The sequence below is a fragment of the Mixophyes fleayi genome, chromosome 1 (genome assembly GCF_038048845.1).
Source record: "Mixophyes fleayi isolate aMixFle1 chromosome 1, aMixFle1.hap1, whole genome shotgun sequence".
Lineage (NCBI taxonomy): Eukaryota > Metazoa > Chordata > Amphibia > Anura > Limnodynastidae > Mixophyes > Mixophyes fleayi.
This window is the reverse complement of record NC_134402.1, coordinates 73801219-73819860: the sequence shown is the minus strand read 5'-3', so window position 1 is coordinate 73819860 and position 18642 is coordinate 73801219. Positions and strand designations below refer to the sequence as shown.

The window sequence follows — 18642 nt, the reverse complement described above, 5'->3', positions numbered from 1 at the left end:
GAATTGAACAGAAAAATACAAGGAAATATATGAATAGACCTCCTGGAAGTTTAGATAATGGATCTGGTATCTCACAATAAGATATGTTGTTTTGCTGACTTCCACATTGAAATATCATTAAAAAAAAAGTTTTATCTAGATTAAAAACCTTTCTTTCTTGTACGAGCATGGGGAGGGGCTGAAGTCCAGCCGGGGGGTATAGCATTAGATTGCATTTACAACTGATCTTGTTGGATTATACAAACCCCTTTGAAGCACACTATCTTTTTTGGCAGGATGTTCTGTACCACAAATGAGCAGAAAAAAAGAACTCAGCACTTTGAACTAGATAACTAAAAGAGAGCCCCCCTACCCAATTTCCTGCAGCTGTCAATTAAGATAACGCTGAACCTCCAAGAAAAAGGAAACTTTCATAAACACAATACTAGTAATCAAATCCGTATCAACATCACATTTCAAAGGTACCAATGTATGTACATTACAAACCCTGTTTAAAAATGGTGATAAAAAGTCTAGGCTTTGCCCAGTAGTAGGACACTGCTCTCCCAGCTAATATATGACATTTATTTTATTTATATGCTTATGCAGCGCCACCAATTATTTCCCTACTCCAATGGAGTTATATATATAATCTTACAATCACAACGATGACAGATGACTTTTCGATTTAAAAAATCATCCCAGGGAAAGCGCATCCAATCGGAGGCTTTGCGTATGTGCAACCTAAAGTCATGCATTTGCAAAGCCACTTTGTGTTTGTAACTGGAGGGGAGAGCAGGAAGGCTGTGAGGGATCCAAAGATCTTCCTCTTCCTCTTCCGCAATGCGTTCCCCGTAGGGTAGAATGACTAACGGTATCTTCAGATAGCATTAGCCAATGGGCTCAAGCTCCGGAAAGCTAGACTTTTTGGAGCTTGTTAAATAGCCCCAGATCGCAGTCCCCATTGAAAATTTTCGGGACTGTGGTTTAATGCGAAACAGCCTAATGTAGGAGATAGCTATGAAATCTCCAGCATTAGGCTTTTCTTACATAGTTATGTTACTTACAAATGCCTAAACAATGCGGTTTCTGCATGGTGTATGGCTTAATAAATAGGCTCCAAAGTGTGTTAGTTATCTGTTAGGGCCGTATGCGGGGTTCCCTTGTTTTGTTATCACTAAGTTAATAGCATTCCTTGTTTGTTTATTTATTAGCTTACTTGCCAGAAGAGTGTCAGCTTTGTCGCTTTTATCACAACATTCTTGCTGTAGCCATTTCAAAGTGTTGTCGGCTTTCACTGATAAATTTGTGTTCAGATGGCTTCTTAGGGAACTAATACTTGAAACAATTTGGGGCACAGAAGAAATTTATGTGCAGTGAAGGCAGTTGCCCTGTTTGGCTGGTTGCAGAGAGCACCAAAGTTTCTCATGGTAGTCCTGCTCTAATGACGTTAGGATTTGCTATTTAGTATTCATGTACCTTAATTATTATACTATGATCCCAATATTTGCCTATTTCTATGCAACATGAAAGCTTCTTAATGTCTTTGTGTGTCTTTGTGTGCTTATGTTTTACTTTAAATATGCTTTGTCCACTGTGACATTTACCAGTTATGAGTGGGTAAAACAATTGTGATGTCCAATGTATGCACGTTTATGTCTAAGTTACCACTGTATACTATTGGATATCTATAATTCATAAATTTTTGATTGCTATCCTTTGTCGAAGTCGTATAATTGGATGAACGAAAGTATATTGGTTTAATATTGTTTTGCCGTGAGATTGCGATCCGTACGCCACGTAACACGTGGCGTGGTGCGATCGCACGGTGAAATACGCACGCACACACTCACATTACAACATTTAGTAATTTATATAATTCATATTCACATTGGTTCCGTTACACTGTAATTTATGAGCAGATAGTATTTGGTTTATTAGTAATATATATATATATATATATATATATATATATATATATATATATATATAATGATTATATGTACACTTCAGTGATATTCAAGGTTCAGGTTATAGGAAAGGTATCATGCCTAGTGTCATATTAAAGCCCTATTCATCAGCAGCTGTCCGGTGCAGTCGGCGAAGAGATCGCACATTGCATACTTTAGTTATTGATATTAGGGAATAAACCTTTGTATGATGCTGGCTATGAAAGGAGCAGACCCCCTGGAGAGACGACCCCCACCTTTGGATTCCTTAGATTGAATCAGCCTATGACCTGTTTACCCTGGACCCACCCAACGTCTGGACCTATAGAAACAAACTACGTCATCTCTATTGTTCTCTGTAACACTGAATGTGTATATATGATCATAGCTGCACACCCAGCCTCAGTCAACTCTGACACAGTATTCTAAGCAGATATACTGTCCATTGGGTCCCGTGGGTGCGCAGCAGCGAATGCATGCAATAAGAGCGCGGTATGTATGTATCTTTTTGTTATTGGCTGTGCTGTACTATACTGTATCATAGTATAATAATGTATTGAATTGTTGACTATTTACATCTGCTAAAATAAATCACTTTGTGCTTTGGAAACACATACAATTGATTGGGCAATGCTTATTTGAAAACGATAAAATTACTTTAATACCATATACATGTATTTCTTACTTTTCACTATATGTTGTCTCTACCATGCAATTATAAAGCACCAACAATTAAGTTTCGCATTGATTGATTGAAATGTCTTAAAAAGTAAAAGCAAACCTGTGATTGGTTGCTATGGGTCTCAGCAACTTTTTGCGTAGTTATATTATACCTGTTTTTAAAAAAGTTTCTCAAGGTCTTTAAGGTTTAATAGCACATTGAAATCATCTGGGTGAATATTAATACAATCCCATGAAATCCTTGTGGTTCTATATACCACTAAATTGGAAATTCCAGCTCAAAATACCCATTATTAAATATAAAATTGTGGCACAATTTTGTGCAAGTTTCACAGTGGAACAGGGCATTTTGCAGAAGAAAATATTTCTGGCAGTACAATTTTTAAGTTCCACCTTTGCCTCATCAGTCTGACCTGTATTTGTAAATTTGCATTTCACAGAATTTATAGTCTATGAAAAGAGCTGGGCGATGATAGTCAATTCATCATAATGTCTGCACTGGGAACTCTTAAAAACATATTCTGCGAGCAATCAAATATGGGACGAGACAATTATTTTGCAGAACCAGTGGCGGAACTATCACTGGTGAGGTAGGTTGTTAGGACTCTGCTTGTATTTTGTATGTGGCTGCAGTACCTCAATTCCACCAGAGTTGCTGCCGTTTGCCCCTGAACTTTGGCCCTCTCCTGTAGAAGTTAATCTCCTTACCGAATTAGTGCCAGCACCTGTTTCCTGTTAGAGTTTGCTTCATTGCTGTCTGATCTCTCGTTGTGACCCTCTGCCTGATTACCAGAGTCTGCTTGTTTGCCTGTTGCCCTGACCTCTGCCTGTTTACCAGATTATGCTTGTTCGCTTGTGAACCTGACCTCTGCCTGGCTACTGGGTTCTGTTTGTATGCTTGTTGCCCTGACCTCTTCCTGGTCACTGGACTCAGCTAGTCTGTCTGCTTCCCTGGACTGCATTGTGCCTCTGGCCAACTGGAATCCTGATCCCCGCCTCCCTAATCTGGTGCCTCGTGACTCCTGGAAATTGGGTAACTTAATCTACTTGTTCCTGCATTTTGAACTGTATTTGCCATTTGAATCATTTCTTGGAACCTGTTACTTCTGTGGATTATTCTTGTCATTCATCACAGCTGCTCATACCTGTTAATTCTGCTACCTGAAATCAGCACATTCCTTGAACTGAATCCTTGTTCACATATTTTGCTTAAATAAAGACACTTGGTTTTACTACTGCTATTTCCGCGTCCTGAGTTCACTAAGAATTATAACACAGATGCAGTGCACAGGGGCCCATGGAGATAATAGGGCCTGCTGCATGGCAGATACAAAAGGTTGGGGGACCCGGTTCTCTCCTCCCTGCACCAGGACATTCAGTTCGCTAGTTCCACCTCTGTTCAGAACGGTTATCAAAAGTCCTAACTGCTTCTGACGTTCGGACACAACATGATGTTCAGTGAATATGTTGCTGTTCTATTCATATTCCTTTTGGACACAGGCAGAAAGAGATATCCAAACAACAACAAGCAGTTTTTGAGATAAGCTTAAATTATTACTTTTTTGTATATATTTCTTGTATACATTTCTGTCCTCATATCATATCATTTCAACACATAAGAAGAAAAATATTCTGGTTCCAATGATTTATTTCAGCTAGGAGGCAAATCCTCAAAGACAAGCCATCAGTTTACAGATCTATTTTTATCGGTATGTGCACCTTATTGCACAGTTCCTGTTCTGTATGACGTATGATAAAGAACAATCCCTTAAGGCAACCTTTGGTAGATTACTGCTTATGTTATCATACAATCGAGCAATGACATGCACCAAGTGATGTATAAAAATGTTTCATGCCATTCATTTCACCTCTTTCATGTATGTATACGTTATTTTTTTTCCTACATTGTTTTTTTAAATAAAATATATAATAGATATTTTTATTTGTTATGCAGCCCTTTATTGAGCCAATGTCAATCCACTAATGTTTCCTTACTTTTATGAATACTGCACTGCTTCAAAATAAAACCATGTTAGTCATTATTAAGCCACATTTAGAGGTAGTTAAAGTTTCCAATGTCTGTTGTCCTAAGTGCTGGATGCAATTCTCTTTGCTTCAACAAAACCAGTTTCCACAATACGTATTACATCCATATTGTGTATGCGGTATATTTATCTGTTTGATCAACTGAAAGTTTCATAAAAAACTCCACTTGACATGTTTAGAACACAGAGAAAACAGAACAGGTAAAAAATAAAGACATATGAGAATATACAATGTCCATTAAAAACCATATCATAAAATGTCAGTAAAATATATATAATATATTAGTAATCTCTAGACTACGTTGATTGTTACATGGGTCAATTTTAACTGAAAAAGAATGTTAATAGTAAGGCAAATCAATACCAGCTATTGCTAATTGATATACTTTTAATTGCTGGGGAATAATACAAGTTGCACATTTTACACTATTTTAAGTCACGTTGTTTTTGCATAACCGAGACTCTCACGATTTGTCCCCGGCTTCAGTTCAGCATCTCCTCCCTACATGGTGTTGTGTCTTCATCTGTTCCTGCCAGCAAGGGGTTAAATCTCCATTATGTTTTCTGATCCTAATCCCCTGTCTCTGCCTTAGTACAAATATCCTCCTTATCTGTTAGAAAGCGCCATTTGACAGATCTTGACCAAAGATTATTCTTCTTTAATGTATGTGTTTTCAATTAGAAAACAAATATTAAATAACCTATGCATTAATATTGCAGTCTAATACAGGTCACTGTGTAATCCTGGTCACATTATCTATCCTCTGCAGAATTCTTAGAAAGTGCGATGCCGATATGCTGAATTACAAACCAGAATTTCTAACATATTTCTTCCTTTTTGCTGAAAATCAACAAAGCTAAACATATAAATGGAGAGTTAAAGGTATATATTGTAAGCTAAATCTACTTTTTACATCATTTTTTGAAGATTACATTGTAAGGATCATTCCTATAACAGAAAATCGTACATGTTATGTATTGTTGGTAATATACACTCTCTAATAGAAAAGCATGATGGCTAAGTGGTTAACACTTCTGCCTTACAGCACTGGGGTCATGAGTTCAATTCCAAACCATGGCCTTATCTGTGAGGAGTTTGTATGTTCTCCCCATGTTTGTGTGGGGTGCTCCAGTTTCCTCCCACACTTCATAAACATACTGGTAAGTTAATTGGCTGCTAACAATATTGACCCTAGTCTGTATGTCTGTATGTCTGTCTGTCTGTGTGTGTGTGTGTTAGGGAATTTAGACTGTAAGCCCCAATGGGGCAGGGACTGATGTGAGTGAGTTCTCTGTACAGCGCTGCAGAATTAGTGGTGCTATATAAATAAATGGTGATTATGATGATGGAAAGCACGTACTCATAGTCACACTATATTTTGTATAGCCACTCCCACCAATAAGCATATACTCTCCTTGTCCCCATTGTTGTGTATAACTACCAATCTTTTCCAGACAAAAAATAATGGTTCCTATCTTTTAGCCTTTGCTACTTTTTTTTTGGCTAACTTTAGCTATGCTTGTATTAATCATTATATATGTCATGACAAATGTAATTTTGTTCATTGCCCTGCCGGCAAAAACATAAACAACTAAATTGATTTCATAACTCTTCAACAATATTTCCTGATGGCATGGGAAGATGTCAATATGTTTATCGAAGAGTCAACACTAAGAGGTATATTTACTAAACTGCGGGTTTGAAAAAGTGGAGACGTTGCCTATAGTAACCAATCACATTCTAGCTGTCATTTTGTAGAATGTACTAAATAAGTTATAACTAGAATCTAATTGATTGCTATAGGCAACATCTCCACTTTTTCAAAACGCAGTTTAAATATACCTCTAAATATTAAAAATCAAGCTCACTAGTAAAATAAATGTCTAGTGAGTAAATTCCATCTACTCTCCCTCTTGAACCCTAAAGGAACCCAGGAAGCAAATAAATGGTTTACCAAAAAGTTGACATATATATTGCTGTTTACTTTTCCCCTTTCCTTTCGGTCATATCCAAAATAAAAACATTAAAACATTTGATATAGCCCATGTTAAGAAGCTTCATTTTATGCAGCCCTTAGTAATTTGCACATCAAGCAGTCCAAAAATGTCTAGAGTAAATTAAAGCTCCATGCTCAGCATATATTATATCTCCATGCTAAGGATATGATATATATGTTACAGGCAAATTGGAGAATTCAGTGATTAAATACACTGCCTAAGCATTTCATACAATAACAGGATTGTTTTCTAGGCAATGTATGAAATTGACACATTCTATGTAAAACTATTACATGTATATTAATACCTGCAGTGTCACACCACTAAGATCCTAATATGTAACTGGTCAAAAAAAAATAAAAAAGTGGCTACTTATAGTTTTAGCCAAATGCCAAACATGAGCCCAAAATAAAATAAACATTTCAAGTTTAACTAACAAATAGGTACCAGTCAAGTACATTTCATTTTGTTCAAATTATATATTATTATTATTATTATTATCGTTGATTTGTAAGACTCCATAGTGCTCTGCAGTGCCATACAGTAGGGAAAACAGTACATAAATAAAACAGGGACATACAAGGTAGATAACATAAATGCAGACATGAAAACAAAGGGTATGAAGGACCCTTCTCATTAGAGAGCTTACATTCTAAGTGGAGGAGGGCTCAGCTGAAACAAGAGGAGTAAATGTGTCTCAGAGTGGAGATTGGGACAGTTGTGAGGGTGCATTAGTGTGAACAGTATTATCGGGGATAAGGTCACCTCTAAAAAAGGGATGGGTTTTTAGAGAACGTCTAAAGATTTGAAGGCTGTGGGAAAGTCTGTTTGAGCTTGGTAAAGAATTGCATAAGTGGGGAGCTGCTTATTCCATCCCTGCTACCAGAAATAATATGATACCCAATAATTATAAACCTCATGAATTTCCAGATAATGATGCACATAATGGCAATAATTTTCTTATTTTGTTTATGAACATATGTCTCCATAACAAAGCCTTTCTTTAGGATTCAAGTGGTATGAGCCTTAACAGATAATACACTATTAGTAACTGCTTTTTGTGTTTAAACCTTTTTTCCAATTTTGCTATCCTACAAATCTAGTCTGCACAATACTACCCTGAAACTATTAGGCCTCAATCAGTATTTATCCTAAATCTAAATTTAGATCAAGCAGTAATAGCTCACACACAATGGTGTTGAAAACAAGGGTAAAACTATAAATAAAACCTTGTACTCTATCCACACGTTTAACGGAACCTTAGACGTGTGTTCTCTTCTCTGCAGAATAGTCTATGTACTCAGGGCCGCCATCAGGGGGGTACGGCCAGTACTGCTGTAAGGGGCCCGGACAGACTAGGGGGCCTGGACAGACCTCTCCGTCTGTCCAGACTCCCTGGACTATCCAGGCCTCGCAGTCACTGACCGTGCCTCCCATTTTTTTTACTTACCTTCTCCGCGATGCTGCAGCTCTGCCTCCCAGACTCTGATAGGCTGGGAGCGCGGCGCAGTGACATCATCACCGAGCGCTGCACTCTCTGTGTATCAGTGACTGGGAGGCAGAACTGCAGCATCGCGGAGGAGAAGGTAAGTAAATAAGTTCTTATTTTTTTTGAGGGGAGGGGGAGAGGGAGAGCCCGGGGGACCATAACTGTGGAGGGAGGGGGGAGAGGGAGAGCCTGGGGGACCATAACTGTGGAGGGAGGGGGGAGAGGGAGAGCCTGGGGGACCTGATCTGTGGAGAGAGAGGGGGGAAGAGGGGGACCTTAACTGTGGAAGGGGGGGGCGAGGGGGACCTTAATTGTGGAAGGGGGAGGGAGAGGGGAACCTTAATTATGGAAGGGGGGTTGAGGGGGACATTAATTGTGGAGGGGGAAGGGAGAGGGGGACTTTAACTGTGGAAGGAGGGGAGAGGGGGACCTTAATTGTGGAGGGGGGGAGAGGGAGAAGGGGACCTTAACTGTGATTGGGGGAAAGAGGGGGACCTTAACTGTGGGGGGGAGAGAGGGGGACATTAACTGTGGGGGGGAGGGAAGGGGACATTAACTGTGGGGTGGGGGAGAGAGGGGGACATTAACTGTGGGGGGGGGAGAGGGGACCTTAACTGTGGGGGGGAGAGGGGGACCTTAACTGTGATTGGGGGGCAGAGGGGGACCTTAACTGTGGGGGGGAGAGGGGGGCCTTAACTGTGATTGGGGGGCAGAGGGGGACTTTACCTGTAGGGGGGAGAGGGGGACCTTAACTGTAATTGGGGGGGGAGAGGGGGACCTTAACTGTGATTGGGGGAAGAGGGGGACACTAACTGTGGGGTGGGGGGGGGGGGGTGGTGGGAGACATTAACTGTGGGGGAGGGAGAGAGGGAGACATTAACTGTGGGGGGGAGAGAAGGGGACATTAACTGTGGGGGGGGGAGGGGGACATTAACTGCAGAGGGGAGAGGGGGACATTTACTGTGATTGCGGGGAGAGGGGGACATTTACTTTGCAGGGAGGGGAACATTTACTGTGATGAGGGAGTGGGGGGTGTACTGTGAGGAGGGATAGGGGGTGCATGTATGGCGAAGATGGAGGGGTGCATATGTATGGGGAGGGGGGCCCCGCCACATTAATTAGTACTGGACCAAGGGGGCGGGGGCGCCAGATTAATTAGTACTGGGCCCCACAGTTTCTGATGGCAGCCCTGTATGTACTTATTGTGAGTTCCCATAGAACGCACTTGTATTTTAGCAAGTATTGAATACAATGTCAAGGTGTCTCTATTAAAAAGTAACAATATTATAATGAAAAGCATTTCCTATTCAGTTTTGAGTGTCATTACTCATATATCTGGCCACTTTAGAATTATGTTTTTTCACACTTTGACTGGGAAAATACAAATTCAGCACAAATAATATAACTCTTATATAATAATAATAATAATAATAATAATAATAATAATTATTATTATTATTATTATTATTATATATTATTATTATTATTATTATTATTAACTATGGAGACCCGGAGGTAACCGTCTTAAATTAAACTGAAATGTAATGACTAAATTACTTTATTAACAGAATTGAATAACTTTTTCCTTCCTTTAGGCGTTCTCCATCTACATGACAGTATTGATCCACTACATATCGTGCAATAAGCTGAAAGAGGGGCATACAGCTAAGTTATATGCGATGTGTTGTAAGTGAGTAACATGATTCTGGGTAGCTGTCCAACTGTTTTTAGAATATGTCATAGTTTTATTCCAACCTTCTTCACCATGAGGAAATAATAATGGGTATATTAGGGGGTCTCACATTGGGTGAAGAGTTGAAATATTTTGCAGTCTGTTTCTTTGCAAAGCTTTAGAAGAAATGATCAGTTCACGTGATGAATGAGGTTCCCCATCAACAGTCATAAAAACAGTAGCCACTTCATTGACATTAGGTGTGTTGTATTGTTGCTTACCTTGTCACAAAATATCACCATACGTACCTCAAACTTGTCTCGACCTAATGTTTGGGCATCTTCATTCTTGTGTTTTTTGACTTCGGACATTATCATTAGGCCTTGTATAATATAGTATTATATTACAGCTTCCTATTAAGTGATGTACAGCACCATGTATTTTAAAGGTCATAGGCAAACCGAGGGGGTTTTCAAGTGCCGGAAAGTCCCCCTCCAAGCCTGGGGCACTGTAGAATTGAGGTGGCTGGACCCTGCCCCTGCTTCACACAGCTCTGCTTGAAAAGGGAGAGCTGCGTGCACTTAACAGTAGTGCACGCAACATTGCCCATGTATATTATGGGGATAGGAAGAGTTAGAGAGCATTCAAGCACTGTCTAAAATTATAGCTATGCCCCCATGCATGCTGGTCACGCCCACTGATGGCATGGTGTGGAAACCCCCCTCTACAAATCCTGCGTTTGCCCCTGAAGGTGTATGGTCCGTGGCCAGATAACTCAGCAATATTAGCTTTGAAAGATGCAAAGGCAAATGCAGAGTTGTTACTGAGAATATGGAGATAATTAGTACGTAATATGAGGGTATTTGTCATAAACAGATCTGCTAAATATGGCGGAACAACCACATCAGGCAATGAAACCTTTTTATTGGGACAGCAGTCTGAAAAAAGGCCATTAATCTCCTCTACCAAAAAGTGTAGGGCATCACAGTTCACACATTGCACGTCCATAGGACCCAAAGAGTAGTATTGTGGAAAATACATCATGTCTAATGCAAATGGCACATCAGTTGTTTTTGTTATACGTTGATTGTGACGATAATATTTTTGAATGTAAGCTCTTTGAACTGCCCGCTCTGGGCGACCTGTAAGGGTTCCACCACGTTGACGTCCTCAAAGGCAGCCTCCTGGCATGTTTGTTGTAAGCAAAGCGAGGAAAAATGAATAATGAATTAACAAGCAGCCTTTTATTGGGGAACCACAAGTTGCGCTGAACTATGTGGCTGCAAACAACTGTCACAGTTTCCAGACCACCCAGCAGGTCACATGTTCCAGGTCACCCAGCAGCTGCACAAGGAGAGTTCACTAAATGTCACAGTTTCCAGAGCAACCAGCAAGTGTACAGGTGTATTGCCAATTGTCACATTTTCCAGAGGACAATGGTAATGCATTGTTGTAAATGGCGGGCGAACGTTTTGTGAAATAACTCCGAAATTATTTAATTGATTACAACACCAATTATTTTCTGCAAATCTACTGACCAAGTACTTTTGTATACTAATTTGGTATATTATGTGCCCTTCTCAGATAACGGCATCATAGAAATAAGTCACTCAGAATAGTCGTATTTATGCTATTAATATATAAATAATAATAACAATAACTACTGTCATCAATAGAAATCTCTCTGCCAGAACAAACTCATGATGGTAGAAGAAGCTGGACATATAGGCTTATGTTAACATGACTGTTGGATGTGAAAACAGTGACGTCTGGAGAGATTCCATCTTTACAACTACTTATGCATATATAAAATAATATACATATTATACAATATAATACAATACATGCCCCTTTTTTAGGAAAACAATTTCAATTAGTTTTCTATACACACTTTATGAATGGCCCTTTTGATTTAAGTCTTAATAAAATGATTAAAGTCTGGGGAGATTAGGTTGGTAAAATTTTATTGGAGGCTAATAAATCCCACGATTATGTTTTATTGTACCAAAACACATTGTATCGTTGATTTGATTTTAAAAACTTCCTAAAATTTACGATCAATGGTGGAACAATGTCGGGCAAATGTGGAAGTGTGTATGCACTCATGACCGGCAGTGAATTTAAATAATCAGCAGATGGTTATGAGAGATGAATAACACAGATCTGAAGGTAAATTGTGTAGATGTGTACACATACATCTGCAAGCTCATCGGGACTTTCAGTTGTTGGTAAAATTGTTATAGAAATTGCATCTGTAGTAATTTTCTGTAGTGTACACTCAGCTTTAGTAGGTGAAAATAAATTGGGACTTGAGTTTATATGAATTGAAGTTTCCATGGGAAAAAATAATTTCCAGAACCTCTTTTCTGCTATAAAGGGTTCATTTTTGCATGTTGTGGCTTTAGGAGGCCATCTGTGACCAAGAGTTTTCATGAATGTAAATATGAATGTGCACATGTGTCCCAGGAGTGTCCCATTCTCTGGAGATGGGGTAGGGACAGTACAAACTCCCCTCAAAAGTGATCAATACCCTACCACCTGATTTGCTTAACTCTTCTGCTTCAGTTTTGCCATCTGGCAGGAAGACAAAATCCTTTCTCAATCTAAATCCACTACTAGATTAACAATTGCCATTTCCTTGGCATTTAAAAAATCTCTTAAACTATGCATCATAGACAATAAGAAACTGAGCATTCATTCAAGAAATTAAATTGCCTGTGACTTTCAAAACTGTCAGTTAAAAATTCAGCCTTATTTGTTTCCAAATGTAAACACAAGTCAAAAGTAAATTAGGCTTTTGTAAAAGCCTTACCTTTAGGGACATGTGAGAACCAAATTTAGGATATATAGATTAATTTGACCTGAGCAGAGTTTGCTCGAACCTAGGGATGGCTTTGATGGCTACAATGTATTCTTCATTCACTGCCCACAAGGCTGAGATCAGCATCTCCTGGAATGGCTCAGATATCATCATCACCATTTATTTATATAGCACCACTGATTCTACAGCGCTGTACAGAGAACTCATTCACATCAGTCCCTGCCCCATTGGAGCTTACAGTCTAAATTCCCTAACATACACACACAGACAGAGAACGAGAGACTAGGGTCAATTTTGATAACAGCCAATTAACCTACTAGTATGTTTTTTTAGAGTCTGGGAGGAAACCGGAGCACCCGGAGGAAACCCACACAAACACGGGGAGAACATACAAACTCCTCACAGATAAGGTCATGGTTGGGGATTGAACTTATGACCCCAGCGCTGTGAGGCAGAAGTGCTAACCACTTAACCACCTTGTTATCCAACATAACTCGCCATCATTTGTCAGAATGCCAGTTGGAGAGATCCAGCAGTCTGTAGTGTTCCATGACCACGACATTTGTTAATGGCTTTTTGTTGCTCATGAAGTTGCACCAGCATAATGAAAAGCTATTCCATCTGGTGGGAATCCATATTTTCAACTTGTACATTGCAATATCTTCCTATTCTGAAGCATATGTAACCTGTTCAGGCCTGTGTAGGATCAGTTAAAGTGGCAACAAATTTCACATTCCAACAACAAAATGGACACTTATGTGATGTGAGAAAAAAATTAAAAGATAATAAACATTTATTTAAAAAAAATAAAAAGACAACAATTTAGAAAAATGCCACTTAGCCATCATAAACAAATTTAGACGACAACGGTATTTATTTTACGTGTCAAAAAAGAAATCAGGTTTCAATGAATGCCTTAGATTTGATGACAACCTGTGGGTTTATTTGATCTGGGCAGATTGCTCAATTCTCTTATCCCATCCACCAACCTGGAATGCATCAACGACACAGGTCTTGGTGGCTTTTGGTTGCTCTTGAAGCCACACAAGCATTTAAAAGTGCTATTCCATCTTCATCTTGTGCAATGGCAAATTCATTCTAACCTATTATGTATGTAACATGTTCTGGGGTTGGCTGGATAAGATTGAGTATAGTGTTAGCAGATTTTGCGTATCACCAACAAAATTCTTCACAAAGCAGAAGCACTGCTTGCTGGGTGAATAAGGGGAATGTCTGTCAGCCTAGGGGATAATGACAGGAAGAAAAATGAAAACTATACCTGATCCATAATATATACCTAATCTATTATCATCATTACCATCGACCTGTTATAACTAATCTATTTATTTACAGTTATTTATATAGTGCCTACATATTACACAGCGCTTTACAGAGAGTCCCTGCCCCAGTGGAGCTTACAATCTATATTCCCTATCACACCGACACACACAAACTAGGATTAGTTTCTTTAGAAGCTAATCAACCTACCAGTATGTCTTGCAGATAAATATTTACATTTTTAATATTTACAATTTTTTTTTAGAATTTTCTATTGACATTATATTTGTTTTGTCTTGTTAAGTGGTAAGAGTTCACTAATAAATCCATTTATTCCATGTAGCAAATCAAACGGTGAAAACTTTATATACATATTATATCCATATTGTTCTGTATATAAAAAAATAAAGTGAAAATATATCCTTATTATAAAAAAGCCATAAAAATAAGTTCACAAGGCATATATTGTAAATTTGTACTGATTATAGTGCCAAAAATTAAGAAAAACAATTCAATTGACACTTCTGAGTCCATCCTCAAATTTTTATATTTTTGGTAACTTTTTTTGAAAGATTGCAAAAATATAACTTGTTTCTATATTATTCCTTGCAACTAGAACACAGTTTTTTTAAAATCAAGATATCACCAATCTCTTGAAATGTCTAAGTCTGACTTATCATCACCACCAGAAATGTGATGATAACAATGATGAACCAGATAAAAATGAATCATTATTGGTGCAACTGGCAGGTGACATAGTAGCAGTAATAATAACATTATCATCATACCAGTCAAAAATGTATTTGGGGATGTAGGAGCACTTCCTGCTGGAGAATTGGGAGGTTGTCAGCCTTTATGGATAATGACTGGGCAGAAAAATACAATATCATTCGCACCCCTATATTCAATTTATTTTAATATTTATCCATATATACAGTGGTGGAAGAGGGGGTGTATACCACACATCAACTTCTCCTACTGCCTTCATTCTAATACTATCAAATTCCATTTGCCTACTTTCCCATTAAATTTTTTCATACCCATTTGCAAACTTCCATACCGCCACTTCTAAATGTCCCCTTCTGTCACTGCATATATAAGTAAAGTATGCATATCCAATCTTGCTCTGCTTTCTTCTCAACATCATCATAATTATCTTCACAATCTGAACCTTAGTTCTTCAGAATTTGGCTATTGTGCACCTTTGGCTATTACTGCTGTTACTCCTTTTATTCAGGGTGCAGTTTAGCTACACTGGTAACACTAGTAAATTAATGTCTTGCTTTTTGACCAAATGTTGCTGTCGATTCTTCCACAATTTGTCTGGGACACAAATTCTGACCACCAGCAACTTTCAGAGCTGAATAAATTAGCCGGCACTATTCCAATCTATGTAAATTTAGCAAAATAGGAATTTTCCTCATGCAGTGTTAGACAGATTTATTTAGAATAAAGATATTTTTTCTGCAATGTCCGTTCGTTTTTTGTTTTTTCAAGGCGCGCTACAGGAACCAGCAGGTGGTAGATGCCAGGGCATGCTGGCACTTGTATTTCTACAATTTATATACAGGGCATGCTGGGATCAGTAGTGCATGGAAAAATGATTTACTTACACTATAATTCTACTTATTAACCCACACCCACCAGCCAGTGGTGTGGGAATAGCTTTTTTATGCAGGCCCAATTCCCCTAGGGAATGCAGCCCTGTGCTGACCAGCTTAGGGTTGAAGGGCTGGGAGACCCCACACAGTCTTTTTGTGTGTTTCCCTACTATAATGCTACTAGCTCTGGCTGGCACTGCCCAGCGTTGGTACTGCCATTTTTGGGGAACCCTGGCTTTTTCTCGAACCAATTCTAATGAAATCATCCTAGAAACATTTTTTTGAAAAAAAATATTTTATAATACTTTTTTTGAGTACGCTAAAAATGTTCATACGCTTTAAGAGTATTTTACTCAAATGTACGCAATTTTGACACTATGCAAACATGTAGGTATCTTTTTTTTTTTTACCTTTTATAGTTTTACCTAGCACTTGTTCTTTTTTGGGACATATACAGTATATGCTATATTATTTTATTCCTAAATTAGCCACATGCACATTTTTTCATTATTTCTTAATTTCTCATTAAAGACCCTCTCCCTGAATTTCTGACCCGCACCATTACTGCGCTGTGTCAACCCCCCAAAACAAGAAGCCGATATAAACAGGACCTGGTAGTCCTGTCATCTCTGCCCCGGCTATAGACCACACAAGACATCCAACTACAGATTAGACAAGCCGAACCATCAAAAATGAATTTTGGTCGTTGAAATCCCTTTCAATAACATAACGCCAACTTTAACAACGCCAACTTCCAAACATAAAGCTGCCTAATTGCTCTTACAATACATGTGACGGTGTTGCTGTGCAAAGACTCATGCGCCAATGACAGTGATAAACTGCATCTCCTAGTGAGCATTGCTGCTGCTACAGAGGGGAGAAGTGAGGAGTGGAGCCCTGCAGAGAGGAGAGAAAGATGCGCCAAAAGGGAGAAGCACAGTCAGATCTGAGAAGAGAGAGAGGAGGATGTGAGAGGAGCTGTGGAGCTGAGATACAGAGAGATAGAGATTGCATGAGAAAGGGAGTAAATAAGTAAACAGAGCTGAGGGGGAAAGGAGAGAGAGAGAGAGAGAGAGAGAGGGGGGGGGGAAAGGAGAGAGAGAGGGGGAAAGGAGAGAGAGAGAGAGAGAGAGTGAGGGAAAGGAGAGAGAGAGAGAGAGGGAAAGGAGAGAGGGAAAGGAGAGAGGGAAAGGAGAGAGGGAAAGGAGAGAGGGAAAGGAGAGAGAGAGGGAAAGGAGAGAGAGAGAGGTGAGAGGGTGAGAGAGATTGTATTGGATCCAAAAGTTGGAGCCAGAGTTTACCATTTAGGACAGAGAGGCACAAAAGATGGAGAGACTTCATATGAGTATCACTGGTTACTTCACCACTTTCATGAGTTCCTGGACTAAGATATTGCCAGTACGGTGAAATTATAGGGATAAAGAGATTAGCTCAAAAGAACTTGTGCTGTTATGTGTCGATATAATTTTATGAACTAAGATATTGCCAATAGGTGAAGAGTTAGGGATAGAGGGGAATAGCTCTGAAGAGGATTGCATTTGTTGCTTCAAATTTGGAGTTTTAGTACATCTTGCTTGTGGCAACAGTGGAAATATTGCAAGCAGCCATCTTGGTAGAGGCAGTGGGGAACAGATAAATGCATACCGTCTAATAAGCCAATTTGCATGTTGAAGAAAGTCAATATTTCAGCCTTTTGGACATCCATTTGGAAAGGACAAGATACAAAAGCACACAGAGCTCCAACACTAGAAACTTAATTGTGTTATGTTGCATGCTGGTTGGGTGTGTTGTAAGCTGTAGGTGACATGCATATATTCAACACTGTTTCATGTGATAAGTTAAAGATATCACAGTAACTGTTTATTTGCATTTAATTACAATTCTGCAATGTTTTAGTCTGTGTGTATAAGATGTATATCCTGCTTAGGCAAATTTTATTCTGGTGCATTTTTCGGTTAAGTTGATCCACTCCTTGCGTATGCACTGCTATTTATTAATATAGGCTATATATTTTCTTATAAAAAAGGAATAGCCACTCAAGTTTGCTGTCTTCATTAAATGTGCTGGGGTAGCATTAGGCAGAGGGTACCCCTCAGTCTCCTCCTGGTGTATGTGGCCATGTACACTCCCTAAACACCCATGTGTCAAGACTCAGGTGGGGACACTGCAAGCTAAAGGAAGGATCTACTATACATTTACATACACACCATTGCCAGGGCATGGGAAAGGGGATGTTACATACATTACTTTATATTTTAGTCCTTTACTGTGTTTATACTGCTGGATTGTCAATGTCATTGAAATCATGACAGTTACAATGACTGTTTGTGTCAAGCCATCACTTGTAATAAAAAATGGAGACATCATATTTAGAAATACATGTCTTATACACTGCATTTGTGGAGTAAATAAACAAGCATAACACTCCTAATTTTAGTATAAAATCAGCTTTGTATTCCATGCACTTGGTGTACTAAAGTCAAACTGCAGACTAGAAAAAGAAGAGATATGTCAAAATATGCTGTTTGTACTTCCACAGAAATGCGAGTTTGGGTAGTTTCATAAATCCCCCACGTATAAACTGTGTTTGTATTTTTGTATTGTCTGTAAATTCTATTTTGTATTGTCTGTAAATTCTAGACCAAACTAAATGTTGCTTAGCCACTTTTAAACTAAAATCAGTTAAACTAAACCATTAAAAGATTTTTAAAAAAAAATCCTACAGCAAATAACAAGTTGGAAGCAAAAAGGATCATAATAATTAATGCAAAGATTTGCAACAAAAATTCCTGTTTAATAGTAAAATATGATAATTTAGCCATCTAAAAGATGTGTTGTTTTTTCAATATGCTAATAATTGGCTACAGTATCAATTACAAACTGATGTTGACCAGCTGGAAACCTTCTGTAAAAAGGAGAATTAGGTTCACAATCAATTATCCTTCCCAAGTCTGGCAGCTCGGGCAGCTGCGGGGGAGCCTGGTTTGCTCCAGTCCCACCTGTGTTGAACTATTTGTTTTTGGTGGTTACATGTCTGCATACCAACCGGCACTTCTCTGATATCCTAACTGACCACTAGTACACAGTCCTGCATGGTTTGAGATAGCACTTAGAGCCCATTTGTGTTGG

At 38.8% G+C, this 18642-nt stretch overlaps 1 protein-coding gene across 1 annotated transcript in view; it reads right to left on the bottom strand.

The window, feature by feature from the left end:
• MTNR1A (melatonin receptor 1A) overlaps positions 1–18642 on the bottom strand; it is a 191381-nt gene that overhangs the window by 48448 nt on the left and 124291 nt on the right. The window lies entirely within an intron of this gene.